This window comes from Amblyomma mixtum, chromosome 8, assembly GCF_055824585.1.
Source record: "Amblyomma mixtum isolate Tamu chromosome 8, ASM5582458v1, whole genome shotgun sequence".
NCBI lineage: Eukaryota > Metazoa > Arthropoda > Arachnida > Ixodida > Ixodidae > Amblyomma > Amblyomma mixtum.
This window is the reverse complement of record NC_143019.1, coordinates 53,473,481-53,491,113: the sequence shown is the minus strand read 5'-3', so window position 1 is coordinate 53,491,113 and position 17,633 is coordinate 53,473,481. Positions and strand designations below refer to the sequence as shown.

The 17,633-nt window shown below is 47.8% G+C and overlaps 2 protein-coding genes across 18 annotated transcripts in view; both read left to right on the top strand.

Moving 5' to 3' along the window:
- Positions 1 to 17,633, top strand: part of LOC149332453 (uncharacterized) — a 200,834-nt gene that overhangs the window by 2,171 nt on the left and 181,030 nt on the right. For 2 of the 3 annotated variants that reach the window (XM_089558031.1, XM_089558033.1), the window contains exon 2: positions 2,620 to 2,918. The gene's annotated coding sequence lies outside the window, so the exon portion shown is untranslated. Of the gene's footprint in view, positions 1 to 2,408; positions 2,919 to 17,633 lie in introns of those variants that run through there. The other variant, XM_089558032.1, reaches the window with a different exon arrangement.
- The window catches only part of LOC149332456 (uncharacterized), a 160,344-nt gene that overhangs the window by 122,124 nt on the left and 20,587 nt on the right, over positions 1 to 17,633 (top strand). The gene's annotated exons all lie outside the window — the stretch shown is intronic.

Genomic DNA, 17,633 nt, shown 5'->3' with positions numbered 1-17,633 from the left:
TTTTCTCAAAACCGAGAGATGGTTTATTGTTTATGAGGATTTAACGTTCCAAAGCGATTCCGGCTATAAGCGACGCCCTAGTGATGGGCTCCGGAAATTTCGACCACCTGGGGTTCTTTAACGTGCACTGCCATCGCACAGTACATGGGCCACTAGATCTTTCGGCGTTCCAGGTCACCGTGGACCTCTTTCGGAAAGCCGACAACGTTCACAGCAGCAAGCGCTTCAATAGAGAGTTTTAGTATAGCGGCCTTTACGTAATTGCGTGCATAGCGGAATAGCGGGTCCAGAGTGCGCATGCGCAGAACGCTAACGGGGAAATAGCGTTAGCGTACGCACGCAATTTTCAGAATTTAGCGTTGCGGCATTTGCGCCCTTAGCGTGGAAACATGGCGGCGTCCTTTCAAACGACAGCCGCCCGCTTCAGCCGATTCAGCAGCTCTTGCGATTCCGGTTGGCATGTTTACCGGCAACTACTGGTGTTTTTGCTTTTCGCTATGACTTACCTTGCTTCGTCGATAAAGTTTAAGCTGCAATTCAGCCCTGTTTTTAAGATACGCTCTCGATTCTGGAGCGCGCAAGCCTAATAGCACCTCCAGCTGCACTGCTACCGTCTGCAACGGCCCTAAACGCAGCAGAAACCAGCAAAAACGTCTGGAACGAGACAAAAATAGATTTGGAGGCTTTTCGCGGTGTTTTATGGACTTAAATTATGTAAAGAGAGTTTATATTAAGTTTACAAAAGTTTTTTAAACATTAGACGTCATGTGATAACAAATATTCTTGCTCCAACGGCTTGTAGTTAACATTACCTTTACTAGATGGCGCCACTGTTTTACGTTTTTATTTCATTTTATTGTAATTTCGGGGTCATTTTGCAGACGAAAATGAACACTGCACTAATAATTCGTATAAAAAACTCGGAAATATTATAATTTGGCAGGTTAGCGGCCGTGTCGACCATTTTAGAAGGACCATTCGCATCCATGTCAAGCAGATGGCGTTTAACGTTTTCAAAACGCTATACTAAAACTGTCTGCGGGGATAAGTTGCTTGCGGCACGCTAACGTAATTTCCCTTAGGTCCGCTATCACGCTAACGCTATACTAAAACTCTCTAATAATGTCCGTTCGCAAGTTTCAGGTTGCGTTTTCGGACTTGAGTCTCAACGAGTCTCGAACCATCAAGCGTTCTATTGAGAAGCTTTTCGAGTGGCGAGTCAGTGAAAGGAAACGCAAACGTAGCAGTATAGTACTGAGGCCGCAAGGAGGACCTACTGCTTTTATTTACTTCATGAGCTGCGCCAACGCTTTTCGGACGCAATTTCATGCATTATGCAAGGGACTGTCCACAATGTAGTCGACAGCCGCTGTCACGATTTGGAGTCCAGATAAGTCTTGAAGGAATTTTAGGAGCGTGAGAAGAATGACAGACGCGGGTTCGATCCCGGCCGTGGCGGTCGAATTTATTCCAGCGACCCTCCACGGTGGCTCAGTGGTTGTAAGGTTTTCGTCTACTGGGTCGGAGTACCTGCGTTCGAACCCGACCGCGACGGCAGCGTTTCGATGGCGGTGAAAGGCAAAAGGCGCAAAGCGCCCATGTGCTGTGCGATGTCAGAGCACCTCTTTCTTGATTTCTTCGTTTACTCCCTCCTCTATCCCTTCTCTTAAGGCGCGTTTCGGGTGTCCGTCGAGATAGGTGAGGCAGTTGCTACATCATTTCCTTTCCTTTGCTCAGAACAAATTTGTCATTTTTTTTTCAGAGGCCCGTGTACTGTGCCATGTCAGTGCACGTTAAAGACCCCAGGTGGTCGACATTTCCGGAGCCCTTCACTACGGCGTCCGTCGTGGCCTGGGTCGCTTTGGAATGTTAAACTCCCATAAAACAGCATCACCTTCGCAGCTTTGGTATTCCCGTATGCCCGCAATTTGGCCATCGCGTGCATGGACCGTTAACACTAACGAATGAAAACGAAGCTGGTCGCGTCGCAGGAGAGCGGGTAATGCACGCGGCCCAATCCATTTTTTTTCTACCAATCCAATTTTTTCACTATTTTTTAAAATCTATATTTCTATCTTTGATTCCTCGGAATTCTTACCCAAAGTTAAATCATTAGCTTACAAACAAAAGTTAATCCATTAGCTTTGCACCAATTTACCTTCTTTGGGCTCTCCTCACTGTACCCTGGCCGCAATCCTCCGTCGTGGGTATGTGCCATGCCACCAAGGCAACAACAACAACAACAACAACAACAACAACAACAACAACAACAACAACAACAACAACAACAACAACAACAACAACAACAGCAATGCACGCGGCGTTCCGAATGTGGCTTGGTTTAACCTCCCAGAGCGACTCAGGCTATGAGAGACGCCGTAGTGAAGGGCTCCGGAAATTTCGACCTCACACAGTACACGGGTCTCTAGAATTTCTTCTCCAAAGAAATTCCGCCGCCGCGGCCGGGATCGAACCCGCGTCTTTTGGGCCGAATGTGGCATGCGACACCGCCGCAGCAGCAACAACGGCGTGCGCAAACCGAGCGTGCAGACCGGGCAGCAGCAGCCGAAGCTTCAGAAGCAGCTCAGTCGCGCTCTCACTCGGGTACTTTGACCACAGGTCCACAGCGATGGCCGTACCTGCCGACGGCGCGGTCAGAGACGGGAACGCAGTGGCGGCCGAGGTGACCTCTTCCTGCCGCAGCACCACGAGCAGGTCCTCCCATCCGGATCCCTCCGAGCGTGCCAGCGGCGGCAAGCGCGTTGCCTACCCACCAAGGCGTCCCGGTTTTCAACTGACTGCTCGGCTTCAGCGAGATGTCCGAGCTACGCGAGATGCGGAGTGCCGCTCAGCGGGCATTCGCTGCGAGGGCCGTGACCACGACGACGCAGCTGCCAGAAGTGGGAACGGGGCCACAGGTATGTGGCCCCACGGCCGTTGTTCCTCGTGCACTTGAAGCATGCAAGGGTCTCTGTCAAGACATTCACGGAAGCGTCGCGAGAACGCTGCACTAATAGTTCTGGCTCATGGGGTTTAGCGTACCAAGGTGACTCGGGCTGTGAGGGGCGCCGTAGTGGAGGGCGCCGGAAGTTTTGACTTCGTCTGGGACGAACTTACCGAGAGGTTTGGGTCCGGGTCTTGATATTAAGACGGAGGCCTTTAATGCCTCATCGTTGTAAGCAAGAGTTGTCGACAGAAATGTCACGCTTTTCGATTGGTCGAAATGGTCGTGACGTCACAGTCCGCGAATTTCAAACAGGGCCAATTGTACTTTGGCTTGTAACCATGCGACCAATTAAAGGGATGGTATAGTGATGCTATAAGTGAAATAAATAAAACCGAGTAGGAAAGTTGTGGAGTTATGAAATCGAACCAGGTTCTCCGCAGTGCGAGACGAGCTCGCTAACCACTCCGCCATGCCAGCTCGATGGTTTGCAATGAGCAAATGCGCGTCTGTGCATACGGCGTCTTCGTTCAGTTTCATCTTCCTCCCTTCCCTGACGTGAAGTTAAAAAAAATAAAAATAAAACACAAAAGAAAGTCAATGCAAACCAGTGCGCAAGGAAAGGCTTTCGCCTTGCAGCACTTTAGAGAGCCATAGTGCCCCCTGAATTTTTTTATCTTCCTAGAGGTATTCTCAATCGGCTGAGGTCAACTTGGGCACACTCTGGTTTTGTGGCACAGCATAGACGTACACAGATCAAGGGGGGGGGGGTGGCTGGCGGAGAGGGGGGCAGAGATCTCCCTGATAGACATGAAGGGGTGCGCAGTTTTGTACCACATTGTTACATTGTTCTTTGCTGCCCAGAAGACGTGAATGGGCGCTGCCATTAACATGTGCTCCTTCCCCCTTATGGACAGGCCTGTGCACGCTTATGGCACTAACAACTCCTTTAGCTTTGTCTCCCTGTCTGTTGATGCAGAGTAGGGCAGGCCTTATTGCTTATAGCACACACAAATTGCAGACCACACTTCGTGTTTGACTCGCCGCAGTGGCTCAGCGGTTGAGGCGCTCGTCTACCCAGCCGGACAACCCGGGTTCGAACCCGACCGCGGCGGCCTTGTTTCGATGGAAGCGGAACGCAAAAGGCGCCAGGGTGCTGTGCGATGTCAGTGCAGGTTAAAGTTCGACAGGTGGTCGAAATTATTCGGAGCCCTCCACTATGGCGCCTTTTTTTCTCTTTCACTCCCACCTTCCTCCCTTCCTTCCCTTAGGGAGTGGTTCAGGTGTCCACCGAGATATGTGAGAGATACTGCGCCATTTCAGTTTCAGTTAAAGCTTCCTATTGCACCCTCTACATTCAGAAGAGAAGCTTACGGGTGTGCGTCAGTGAACAGCTTGGGGGCTGCCCTGATTACTGACGAAAGCAATAAAGCGCGCAGTGGGTTGTGAGTGGCTTTGACGTGCAGTTGCGTCTCTGCTTCGTTCTTCCAACAAGAATTGTAACTCTTTCGCCGTTGCTGCCTTTTTCTCTGCTACTCTTCCTCCCCTTCATTAATTGTTTTTACCTTGATAGAGCTCTGAGACGAATTAAAAGTCCTTCGAAGAGACGTGAATGCGACAAATGAGAAGTGTACAGCGTTGGTATAATGTCTAAGCCAAACGTTTTTTATTTGAGGCGGGCACCTGAAGACTTGCGGTGCAGTTAAAAGGCCAAAATCTCTTATATTTGAGGGTGAATTCTTTTTATCGTTTGGGATATTCAGAGGTGCCATAGGGTGCCTGATACACGACTGGAAAACAAACCGTTTGGCATGATGAATTTGGACCAATGCTGTGCTTAAGCTTTGACGCATTAAAATTGTTTTCTCGACAGTTAACTTTCTGAGAATATAGGCTCGATTCACGGAGGTTCGTTTTATTCGTGCCGTTCGTGTATTGCTGTCAATTCCTTCGTGCGTTGTACGTCGGCTAGTACGTTGTAAGACGTACTCGTACGTCAGCTAGCAAAATCGAGTCTTATCTTTGAGAACCGATTATCGAATTTTGCGCCAGACGTGAGGGGTCTTGGAGGTGGAATAACGGACAATGTGTGGTTAGCGTAGCCTTTTGTTAACCTTCGTCGGCCAAAAAACGACAATAGCTTGTAAACTGAAGAGCTGCATGTGAGCCCATCCATATTAACACGTAGTCGCATTCACTGCTTCGGAGACTTCTGCAGCACAGCCGGAAAAATGCATGAAGATCGACGTATACTTCCTGTAGCAATTAAGAAACTGATACATCATGCATTATTTCACTCTCAAATTAACTACTGCCACTTAGTCTGGGGGACCGCAGCCCGTACACATGTTAACCACATTCTTATCTTGCAGAAAAAGATCGTCCGTATCATTTCCTCCGCCGATTACATGACACATACACCACCTTTATTTATCCTACACAGTATTCTACCAGTAAGCAAAATGTTAGAGTACAACGTCCTGCTTCTTATGAAATCCACGACCTCCCACCGCAGTAAATTCCTCCTGAAACTTGCATCCGTACAAAAAATAGACCCACCCAGATATACACGTCAAAGAAACAAATGGCCGGTACCGCAGGCTCGCACAAAGTATAGGAGGCAAATGATGCAAATGCAGTTCCTAGTTCCTAGCACACTTAATTCAAATGAATGGTGGTGTAAATGCCGGCTGTAAAAGAAATGTTTTTATGAGAAATTTTCTCAGTCGTATGGAGGATGACAGTTTTTTCACTTAACTATTGTTTGTGTACATGCTTATACATCCTCACTGTGGCTTCTCATAAACGGAAAATTTTGCCTCCCTATTTCTATTACCTCATAGTGAACATCTTATTTTGTACTTAAGCCTGTCGCTTAGAACTATTTAGTAGCGTTGTGTTCTAGATGTCTGATTATGATTTCATTTATTGTTCTTCTTGCCTGTCATATTGTGTCATGTTCAATTTGATTTAATTGGTAAAAAAAACTTTACATGTTTCGTCTGTCTTGCGTTAGAAATTGCAGTGCTTATTCAAATTGACCCTGTGCTTTATTATGTCTGAATTCTGTACGCCCTGCTGCCTTGTAATGGGCCCCGGGCCTAGTCAAGCTACTCTGAAGTAGCTTTTTGCTTAGGGGCCTTTTTCTCTTTTAGAGAGAAATAAAGAATATGTGTATGTATATGTATGTATACGCGGTATTCTTTACTTTCTTTTATCGAGAATTGTAAGTTGTGTCAAAGCAGACAAGCAGATCTACTTTGCTTCTATTTACGGCGAGGCGTCCTAGAACCTACCGTCTGTCTCGCTTCATCAACGGCTGCAGGTTCTCCTAGTGCTGGAAGCTGCTCTCGAAGTGCAGCGATAGCCCAGGTGCGGCTAAGCGATTTGGGAGCACCTGCTCATTGAACACGCCTCAGACGCACCCCTTCGTCGTCGCATCGGGGGCTGTGGCGTTTATGAGGCGTTGGAGTTGTCGGAAAAATGTAAGGTGAGTTGGCGACAGTTTAAGCAACACTAAGTCCAGCCCGGCGCCGACAGCGCGCGGCTGCTTACACGGGTCTAGTTGCTGGTCAGCAAGTAAAGGGTCTGAGGAGAGACCCGGGGAAAAAAAAATGGCTGAGGCTTAACTTGGTTAAGCCTGGAGAATGCGAAGCCTCATCGTGTCGCGCAATTTGGAGGCGCACAACCACAGCGACGGCGCGAGGTGGGCCCCCGTTTCTCCACTGTCGTGACGTCATCGTGTCACGTGGTGTGACGTCATGTATCACGTGATTTGGCGGCGCACAACCACAGCGACGGCGCGAGGTGGGCCCCCGTTTCTCCACTGTCGTGACGTCATCGTGTCACGTGGTGTGACGTCATGTATCACGTGATTTGGAGGCGCACAACCACAGCGACGGCGCGAGTGGGCCCCCGTTTCTCCACTGTCGTGACGTCATCGTGTCACGTGGTGCGACGTCATGTATCACGTGATTTGGCGGCGCAAAACCACAGCGACGGCGCGAGGTGGGCCCCCGTTTCTCTACTGTCGTGACGTCATCGTGTCACGTGGTGTGACGTCATGTATCACGTGATTTGGAGGCTCATAACCACGGTGAAGGGCTGAAGTGGTAGCTAAAGTAGTATGCTTCGCATAAAAAACTGGGCCTGTAACTTGTGATTTGGTTGCTTACGCCAATGAGAGTGGGAAACGGCAGCAGACGGACACGACAGTGACAGCAACGCTGACACTGTCTCTAGCTCCTACTAAACGCGGTCTTAAAAGACGTCGGGATAACAGGGCTATAGTTTATGCAACTCAAGAACCGTGCCATAAGGAAAGGCGGGAAGGTGTGACATTTTTATTGGAACATCCTTTCTATTAGGCTTTCAGTACGTCCTGGGCCAAGGCGACCAGGGCACGTTGCCGCCTCAGATCCAGGGAGGCAAGCCAGATGGGCCAGGGTGGAGGTGGGGGAAAGGATAGGCGGGGGACTGGAAGGCTGCGTGGCACTGTGTAAGGCAGTGTTATATGTCTTCATATGTGTGTGGACAGGTTGGGGACTGAGGTGTGGAAGTGTACCGGTATAGATAAAGTTTGGCTGGTGTACGCAGGAGATTAAACTGTATTCGGCGAAGAATGCGAGCTTCACGGATCGATAAGGATGGGTGTGGAGGTGGTAAATCAGCTAAATCCAATTTTTGCTGCGCGTAGTATTCGTCGACAGTGCGTTTGTAAGCCCTGACCGCATGCTCCGCCGGTGGGCTCGTCCATGGGATCCCCGGCGCCCGGTGTATAGTTTCGCAGGCAAGCTGCTGAGCCAGCTCATTGCCGGGGATGCCCATGTGACCAGAAGGGTCACCGGTCGTGGGCTTAATGCTAAGAGGGCGGCATCTAAGGTGGGAGTGAAAGAAGAGAGAAAGGGGTGCCCTAACCAAGGAAATGAAAATTGGATTTGAGAAAAGGAAATGACGCAGTAACTGTCTCTTAAATCTTGGTGGCCACCCGTAGACCTCCCCCGATTATGTCACCAGTTGAAATTCCTGCTGCAAGGTATTCTAATTTGACTAGTACGTTTAAGCTTCCCGAAGCGCTGAGTCGTATGCCAGCATCCGGATCATTGTGCGGCAGACGGTTGGCATGATAAGTTTCTTCCGACGCGAGGTGCCGACTACAACAATTTCGACATCGACGGCTGAATACTTCACTCCGGCATTGCACGCAGGCACACAGGCCTGCGGTGTGCACGGTGTCTTAATGCGAATACAGCGAAGTTTTCGTGCCATTCCTAGTGGATAAGTCATGTTGCCCTCTGAAATCGCTCGTTCTAAGCTATAGGATGCAGAGAAGCTTACTTTAACGCAACAGTACAAGTCACAGCCCTGAAGACTCTTAATTTTAATGAGCAGCAGGAAGTACTCCTTACCAGATTGAGCCAAAAGGTGATCACGACTCCTTAGCCATTCTTGGAGTGGGTTTTTTTTTTGGTCAAATGTTTAGTGGAATCCCCCAAGGTGGAGTAGATTTGTAATAAGGGAGTAATTACTCATCGACATCCACCCGAGCGCAGCCATACGGCTACAAATGAAAGCTATATAAAACTTTACCAGAAACTTCGTAGTTGAAGAAAAATTCGTCGTGGTCCGGGGTTCGAACCCGGGACCACCGCTACACCGGAGCAGTCGCTCTACCAATTGAGCTAACTGGGACGGCAAGCTTATGGTAGGGCGAGAGCGAATTGATCAATAACTCGAAGTGGGAACTGTGGTGGTCAAATCTTTAGGGGAATCCCCCAAGGTGGAGTAGATTTCTAATAAGGGAGTAAAGTTGATTTTTAGCACACGTTTCGCATCGTGCAGGGAGCTCCTGAACTGCGTTGATTTCATTGTGCCTCGCTTTCTTCTGATGACGCAGATTGACAACCTTGGCAAGCTGTGCGGAAAGGTGCTCAAGGAGGAAGCTGTACGGAAAGGTGCTCAAGGAGAACCTTTCTGGCGACGCATGCATCGGCGCCTACCACCACCTCGCCGTTAAGAAGGCGACAGTGCTGTCGCTGAAGATGCAGCTAGGTACTTGAGGACTAGATCAGGTAAGAACCTCATCGGACAGGGCAGAGGGACCGGATGGGCCCTGGCAGACGGCAGCGGGCGTATAGTGCGGCAGGAGGACAATCGTAATCGACGAAATCTGCGCATAGAAGCTTCAGGGACTGCACCTGAAGTGGTCTCGTGAGCAAGCCTCCTGCGAAGGATTAGCTCTTCAACCAACATTACTAATACTATTTCTAGTGACGTCGCTTGCTACAAACTCACCAGCAATTCATTTTTGTACCCTCAGGGCCTGAGGGCATTACAGAGAATAGTGGGGATACACTAAAATACAATATAAATAACAACCAAAAAGAGAGGAAAGTACAAGTACACAGAAATAGGCGAAAAACACAAAGGAAGAAAATGATCTTTATATCTGTAGCGGGGATGCATTAAAACAATTTGTTCATACAGTAAGAGCAGAATTTAGACTGAAAATCATATGCACATTCAGGAAAAAAAATGTGTTTATGAAATGCATTATTTAGTATCTCTTATAAAAACGATGTCATGGGGAAGGTGATTTCAGCTGGCACAAGTTCTAGATATAAATGATCGAGTTATGAAAACATTTTGTGTGGCAAAATGGAATCCCACCTTTCTGGCAGTGATCATACCCCCTGAGAAACATGCCCACTGAGAACGTTTACATGAAGGGACGCTTGACTTCCCGGGGATTTCATTTCGTCAGTGCATGAAAACTTCTGGACCGATGTTTTCTGTATTTCTGCAGCGAAAACAGTTCCTTTTTGCTGAGGAATTTTTCCTAAAAACCAGCGAATTCGTATTTCGTGCCACACGAATCCTGCTTTGTACCAAGCCGCCATTTTTGTTGCAGAGGGGGCAGAGTCGATCGCAGGCGGCAATGCCTTCCACGAATTATTCACTCCTTCACCTCATCCGCCAGACAGTAGACGCCTCATGTAGCTGACGGCTTTCTCTTTCGACATAATTGTGCCGTTTAGATGAAGAAGCCAGCTTTTTTTTTCTTTTGCCCAGGTGTCAAATAACGACGACGATTTCAATACTCTGACCGCTCAGGAGATGCGGAGAGTAATACTTCAAGATCACCTGCACACAGCGAGGGATATGAACGTAATGTAGTCGATCCTGCAGTGCTTATGGGCTGGCATTACTGACAGAAGAAAGCATCTGGCAGAGCTTTGCCTCCGGTCTCTTTTTGCCGGAGGTCAAGACGAGTGAGTATGCATCAAGCTCATCCCTAATACGCCATATGGCAGCTTTTACTGTTGTCAGTGCCGAAGATAAGGGCTGCTTCCGAAAGAGCTAGCCGACGGCGTATCGCGGTTCCGGTAGTGTAAGTTCCGGAGTTTTAGGGCGACAGCCTTTAACTGTCTTTAGCAGCCGTGTCGGCAGCCATGTCGGCAGATGTGTCCGCGTTTCGCCCTCACTGCTTAAAAAAAGGCCTTTGGCATTTGAAGCCATTTACTCATTTGGCATTTGAACTAGTCATTAATCACTCATGACTAGTTAGTCATGATTGGTTAATGACTAACTGGTGATGAATAACCAGTCATGACTGGCTAGTCATTAGTTAGTCATTAATCACTCATGACTAGTTATGATTGGTTAGTCATGTCTAGTTAGCCATTAACCAGTCATGACTAATCATGACTGGTTAGTTATTAGTCATTAATCATGGGTAACCATGACTAATGACTGATTAGTCATTACTGAGAATACTGAACAAATAAAGATGTTTTTAATCAATCAATCATTACTAGTTAGTCATTAACCAGTGATGACTAGTTATGACTGGTTAATGACTGGTTAGTCATGCCTAGGCATGACTGGTTAGTCATGACTAGCTAGTCATTAACCAGTCATGACTAGTTCGTCATTGACCAATCAAGACTAGTTAGCATGATCAAATTAGTCATGGCTAGCCAAACCAAGTTGCCCCATAGCCGCCTCCTGTGTGCCAACGGCCGTGTGGCCAAAGTTGCGTGTAAAGGCTTTCGCCTCGCGCACTTTAGATCGTCAAAGCGGCCCCTGCAGTTCTGTTTAGTGCTCTAGCACTTATGGTGGCCATTCCCCACATTTAGCCGTTGTGTGTCTGTCTGTCCGCCTGTCTGTTTCCCTTAAAGGGAAACTGCATAGGTTTTAGAAATCAACGAGCTTAACAGGGTCGAATGAGTGAAACTTGCAGGTAAAGCATGCGAAGTCTTTTTGGGCTGGCTCTTGATATTGTGAAGTAATCGCCGATTAAAATCCGGACGCTCTTCAAGCTTCTCCGCAGCGCAAATCGCCAAGTGGGGGGGTGCATGATGACGTCATCGAAGGTATCGGCACATTTCCAATGCACAAACTCCTGCTTTGAAGGAAAAAAAAACCAACGCCACAGAAGAAAACCCTGCCAAGAGTTGTTTGGCAGCGTCTAAGGAGTCGGAGCAGGGTGTGGCTGACGACAGTGGTAATTTGAATTCATGCCTTCCGTGACGTCACGCTGAATGTCTCTGCACCGCTTTGGTGCTTTGAGAAGCGCAAAATTCTATCGTCGATTACGTCACTATTTTAAATGCTAGTGCAAAAATATTTGGCACACTTTACCTACAGCCTATATAGATTTGAATCTTTGAATATCGCGAAATTCTCAGAAAAGTGCTGCAGTTGTCCTTTAAGCCAGTTTTGTGGAAGGCAAGTGAGCAGCCTGGCCACTGTGAGAGGCGGAAGCTCGATTAATCGGGAGAGGCTGCTCTGGGTGAGCAACCTGCAACGCAACCAAACCCAAGCGATCCAAGTCCCAACGATGCCAGCACCTGCCATAGAAGGGCAGTGGTGCATCGCTTGACCGCGGCACCACTCCACCAGGAATGGTACGAAGACTCCCAGGGATCTACGAATGTAGAGAATGGCGAATTGCGCATACGGGGACATTAACCCGTTATCGCTGACCATACAACTCCAATCCGTAAACAGTGGATCTGAACACCCAGATCGAAGTGAAAACCGGCCTGCTAGCGCATATAGTTGGCATTGTGCCTAGCAACTCAAATCGACCAAAGTATTTTTCATCGTTAGTATTCTCGTAAGGCCAGCTCTATCACAAGGATAAGGACATGGAGACAAAGAACGAAAAGACAGCTTCTACAGAATACAAGGGCTTTAAGGGTAAATCGATGTGAACTGCATTCTAAAGCTGTTACACCTTGTGTTTAGCGTGCGTGCCTAAATCGAATATTTTTCAGCTCTATACTGCTTGCAGTAAAATGTGATCACAAACTCTGACAGACGCTTTTCGATGGCTCATTATACTGGCGGTACCTCCAATAAGCACAATCTGCAGAATGAAAAGCAGCATCCCGTTTCGCAGGCGTGATTTCTTAATGCGCCTTTGCCGTTGCGTCGATCCCTATCTGACCCACAATTCGTTTTTTTTTTCTCTCTCAAACAGGGCTCTGGTGGACCTCGACGACTTTATACAGGCGGAAGGGGGAATACACCGCTATGATGGTAGGTTGGTTACTGCTCTGCGTGAAGGTAATATTTCCGAGGCTTAAGAAACAACGTAAATATAAGGCACTTCTTCGGTATCTTCGGCCTTCGGCACATTCTGGTATTCATTGCGCTAACAAAGTGAAAGCGACATCTGTGCCGTCGGCTTCCCCGCTATTTATTTATTTATTTATTTATTTATTTCAAAATACTGCAGGCCTATGTGGCCCAAGCAGGAGGGGTAAACAACCTAACAACACAGAAAAGAAACGAAAAAACAACACACATCGTCATTCGGCGATAACAAAGGGAAGATAAAAACAACAGCATTAAAAAATACAAAATGAGACAACTTAACCAAGGAAATGTTCTTCCAATGCGTTGCTAAAATTGCTATTTTGAAAACGGGATTCTGGGAGCATGTTCCAATCGGAGATGGTTCGGGGGAAGAAGCTATACTTAAATGAATTTGTTCGTGCAAAGATAAGCTGCAGTGTGTGTTCCTTAGTGTGTCGTGTACGTCTGGTGGTAGAAGGTTGAACATAGTTAGGTATTGGAATGTTTACCTCGCGTGAAAGAATCTTACGGAGGAACAAAATTCGGTTTATTTTGCGGCGGTCTGAAGGAAGTGGGATATTTTTTTCTGCCATTAGCTTTGTGGGAGAATCAACTCTGCTGTATTTGTGGAAAATAAACCTGACTGCTTTCCTTTGAATGATTTCAAGGGAGTTAATGTTCTTTTTCGTATGCGGATCCCAAATGATAGATGCGTATTCGAGCTTCGTCCGAAGAAAAGTGTTATATACGAAAAGTCTACTATTAGAGGGAGCGGAACTGAGTTTTCGTTTTAGGAAACCCAATGTTGAGAATGAACACAATGAACACGTGCTCACATAATCGCTCACATACCCCTTAGCATGAGGACATCCTGGATAACTATGTGACTAGGAAAGGCTAGGAAACTAGAGAATAAGAAATAAGACTAGGAAATGGATCTCACTCAGACTAGGTATGAGAGTAGGAAATGTGCAATGGCTGGTGACTGCGTATCCTTTCATGCACTGCTCAGTGGAGATCAGCGTAATAGTCCGTTGTTCATTACTGGACGCAACCTGATTAATGGAAAGATAATGTGGAGCAAGATGGACACATTCGGGAATCACTATATATGCACTGTATGCCTTATGCTTTACTCTCCGGTACGCGTCAGTCTCGTATGATTGATGAACCTGAGTGCTCCTGCGCGCGAGGACGATTACTAACGAGCTCGGGATCTGAGCGCAAACGTCATCTGAGCCGGCCAAGACGCTGACCTCCTCGAAGGCTGTTGGGTGGTCGGCGCGCTCGCAGTGTTCGGCGAGGGGTTGGATTCCGAATTCATTAGCCGGATGTCATTTTTGTGTTGAGTTATTCTTTGATGGAGGTTTTTTTTGTTTCGCCGACTTTTGAAGCCGGGCACTTGGAGCACCGGATTTTGTAAACGACAAGGTCTTTTGGTCATGGTAAATGTTCGGAATGAATTCGGAATCCAACCCCCTCGCAGAACACTACGAGCGCGCCGACCACCCAATTGTCTTCGAGGAGGTGAACGTCCAGTGGAGCCAAACCTGTTCAAGAGGTGACATGTGGAGTCATGGCACATCCGGCTCACAAAGGCAGCGATGAATGAACTCCAGGACCGCTCCCCTCTGCGTACGTTAACGGAGTGCACCACGTGCTAACAAAGGGAGAGAGGAGGCAGCAGCCCGCTGCTGCTGGCACACTTTGGTCGCCCCTGAAGAAGGGACCGAGTTGGTCCCGAAAGGTTGGGAAAAAATGAAATATTGGTTGGCGACAGTTTTCTCTCAACTAGCCCGAGATGTACGCGACGCCACATTCTCCGTGCAGAGTTTCAACGATCCAGCTATTCTTAGGGGGTTCGTTGGACCAGTCGACCTGTCTCCCCCAATGCCTAGCTTATTTTTTTTTCGGGGGATGGACACTGGGCCCACCACGAAACCTGGAAGTACTGAGGACCTGGTCGTAAAACCAGCGAATTTGGATTTCACGCCACACCAGTGCTGTTTTGTACCAAATTGCAACTTTTGTTCTAATTTGAGCAGAGTGGCTCGCAGACGGCAATGCCGTCCAGGAATTATCCGCTCTTCCACTGCATCCGCGGTACAGTAGACGCCACATGTAGCTGACGATTTTCTCCTTCGACATAATCGTGCCTTTGAGATGAAGAAGCCAGATTTGTTTTTTCCTTTTGCCCAGATGTCGAATAACGACGGCGATTTCAATACTCTGACCGCTCAGGAGATGCGGAGAGTAATACTTCAAGATCGCCTGCACACAGCGAGGGATATGAACGCAATGCAGTCGATCCTGCAGCGGTTATGGACTGGCATTACTGGCAGAAGAAAGCATCTGGCAGAGCTTGGCCTATGGTCTCTTTTTGCCGGAGGTCGAGACAGTGAGTATGCGTCCTGCTCATCCCTACTATGCCATGCGGCAGCTTTGACTATGTGTCGATGTGGAAGATGAGGGCTGCTCCCGAAAGCACCAACGGTGAAGGGTGGTTCCGGTATTGTAAGGCCCGAGTTTTATAGTGCGCTAGCATTTATAGTGGCCGTACCTAGAATTTAGCCGTTGTGTGTTTGTCGGTCCGTCTGCCTGTTTGTCTGAAGTCTGTTTTTGTGGCAGGCAGGTGAGCAGCGTGACAACCGCGTGAGGCGGCCGCTCCCTTAATCATGAGAGGCTGCTCTAGAAGAGCATCCTGGATCTCAGCCGAATCCTCGTCTCCGCGCTCTGTCTCGTCTTTCTTCTCCTGTGTGTGTGTGTGCGTATGGTTGAATTTAATTACGAATCCAGAGAACCCCAGTCCCGCCGATGGCAGCAGTTGCCATAGAAGAGCAGTGGCGGATCGCTTGACCGCTGCATCACTGCGCCAGGAGAGGTAGGTAGACTACCAGGGATCTATGATTATAGTAGAATGACCAGTTCCGCATATACGGGCATTAAGGCCTTATCGCTATCCGAACAACTCCGATCCGTGAACGCTGGATCTGAACACTGAGACAGAAGTGAAAATTCGTGGGGAACTTTGACGATCTAAATTGCGGGAGGCGAGAGCCTTTGTGCGCCCCTTAGGCTGCTTCTGTTGTTGATTGAATGCTGTTTGCGAATGAAAGGAGACGTCTGACTCGGTTGGCCGAAATGTCAGCGTCTCGCGACGGTGGCGCCACCAAGGAACCAAGCGCATGCGCAGTAAGGAGCGACGCGAGCGCCACCATAGCTACGATGATCCAACTACCAATTGCTAACCGATTATTAAATTACAAATTACTGAATACTAGTCAACTACGAATTACTAATTAAATATTATCATTCAATGGCTTAATAATTATAACGAATCCATGCCTAATTACTAATACGTGATTAAAGACTAGGTAATAATACTAATTAATGGCTAATTAGTAAATAACGATTTCGACTACAATACAACAATGAATTCAGTGATTTCTGGTTACGCCATATTACATCACTTATGACGTCATCGGGATGATTGACACCTGTAGTGTGGCTTACAGACGGAATGATGAGTCATTAAAGGCTTTCGCCTTTAAACTGAACGCCAAGCGTAACTAATTCGCATTTGGCCGAACTGGGCAAATCGATCATATTTTCATCTGAGTATTCTCCTAAGGTGAGCTAGATCTCCTCCTATCCGGAGGCTTCTACTTTAGAGGCTTTCATAGTCCGAGTCGCTTTGGGACGTTATTCCATCAAACCAAACATGTAGTCAGACCATTTGAGTAGGTACTGTCGCGAGCGGAATTTTGCGGGAGTTGGGGAAAAAAAATTACCGACGATTACGTTACTTCCTAATGCGAAATTTGAGCGCAGCAAATAAGCTGTTTCACCTTTTCGATAGATTGAGGCAAAGAAATCGAGCAACACATGTATGCGCTATCACAGAATTTTTTTTTATTTTTCACACGTATTCCTTTAACAAAGACTCCACTAACAGTTCTCGACAGTCATGAAGGAAGCTTTGTGGTCGGAGAAATAGACTGATATATGTTCGACTTGGTACACCAATGCTTGATTCTCAAAGACGAGATCTATACAAGTGCCTCGCGAGGTTGTCACAGCCGTGGGACGCGTTACGAGCGAGAGGAACGGGATGTTCTCCCGCATAAGTGTTAGGAAATTGCTGTTTGTCTTTATGTCAACATTAAAGTCCCCCACTACTAACATCGGTGTGGATCGATGGACGGTTAATGCGAGTTGCAGGAAGTGCACGACGTCTTTCGTGAGTGCGGTAGGGGCGAAGTAGGAAGCTACTACCAGCAAGCCGTTGGGCAACTTTGCGGCGCACAGTTAGCCAACTTCATGTGACGTGCCAAACATTTCGACTGGTATTGCAGAGAGACCTGTGCCAAAGTAGATAGCGACTCCCGCCGCTCTGTTGTGGTCTCTGCGAGCACCACAGCAGTATAGGAAATCTATGATTTCGAGAGGCTCTTCGGGATGCATCCAGGTTTCAGCAAAGCAAAGTACAGAGGAATGGCGCAGAATGTGATCGTGGTGTACGTCGTTGGCATGTGCGGCAAGGGAGCGTACGTTAAGAATGTGGTTGTGAATGATGAATCAAGTGCTGCCAGCGAATGACGCGTCCATTGGCTGTCTGCGTGTGTTACTGATGTGTGGTTAACATGTTAAGCTTCGCCTGTAAGAGTGGAACGCGACAGCGTCTTGCAACGCTGCCAGGGAGTCCACAGAACGACATCGCCAATTCGGCTGTACGCCTTGCTGGACGGTAAATTTATTTTTTGAGGAAAGGAAATGTATCTCTCTCGCTTATCTGGGTGGACACCTGCACCTCGCCGTAAGGGAAAGGGGGAAGATGGGAGTGAACGAAGACGCCGTATTAGCTAGACGCGCCTTTGTTCATTCCAAACCATTCAGCTGGCATTACGGAGTGGCTAGCGTGCTCGTATCGCACTCCGGAGACCCTGGTTCGATTCCCCAACTCGACCAATTTCGTTCTCGGTTTTATTGATTTATGCTGTCTAACTAGAAAGGTTAATTAGGCTATTTCATATTTATATTATTGTATTTCTATCCATCGTGTTCTGTCATTAACCTGTCAATTGTCGGAACTGTCTAGGATGTT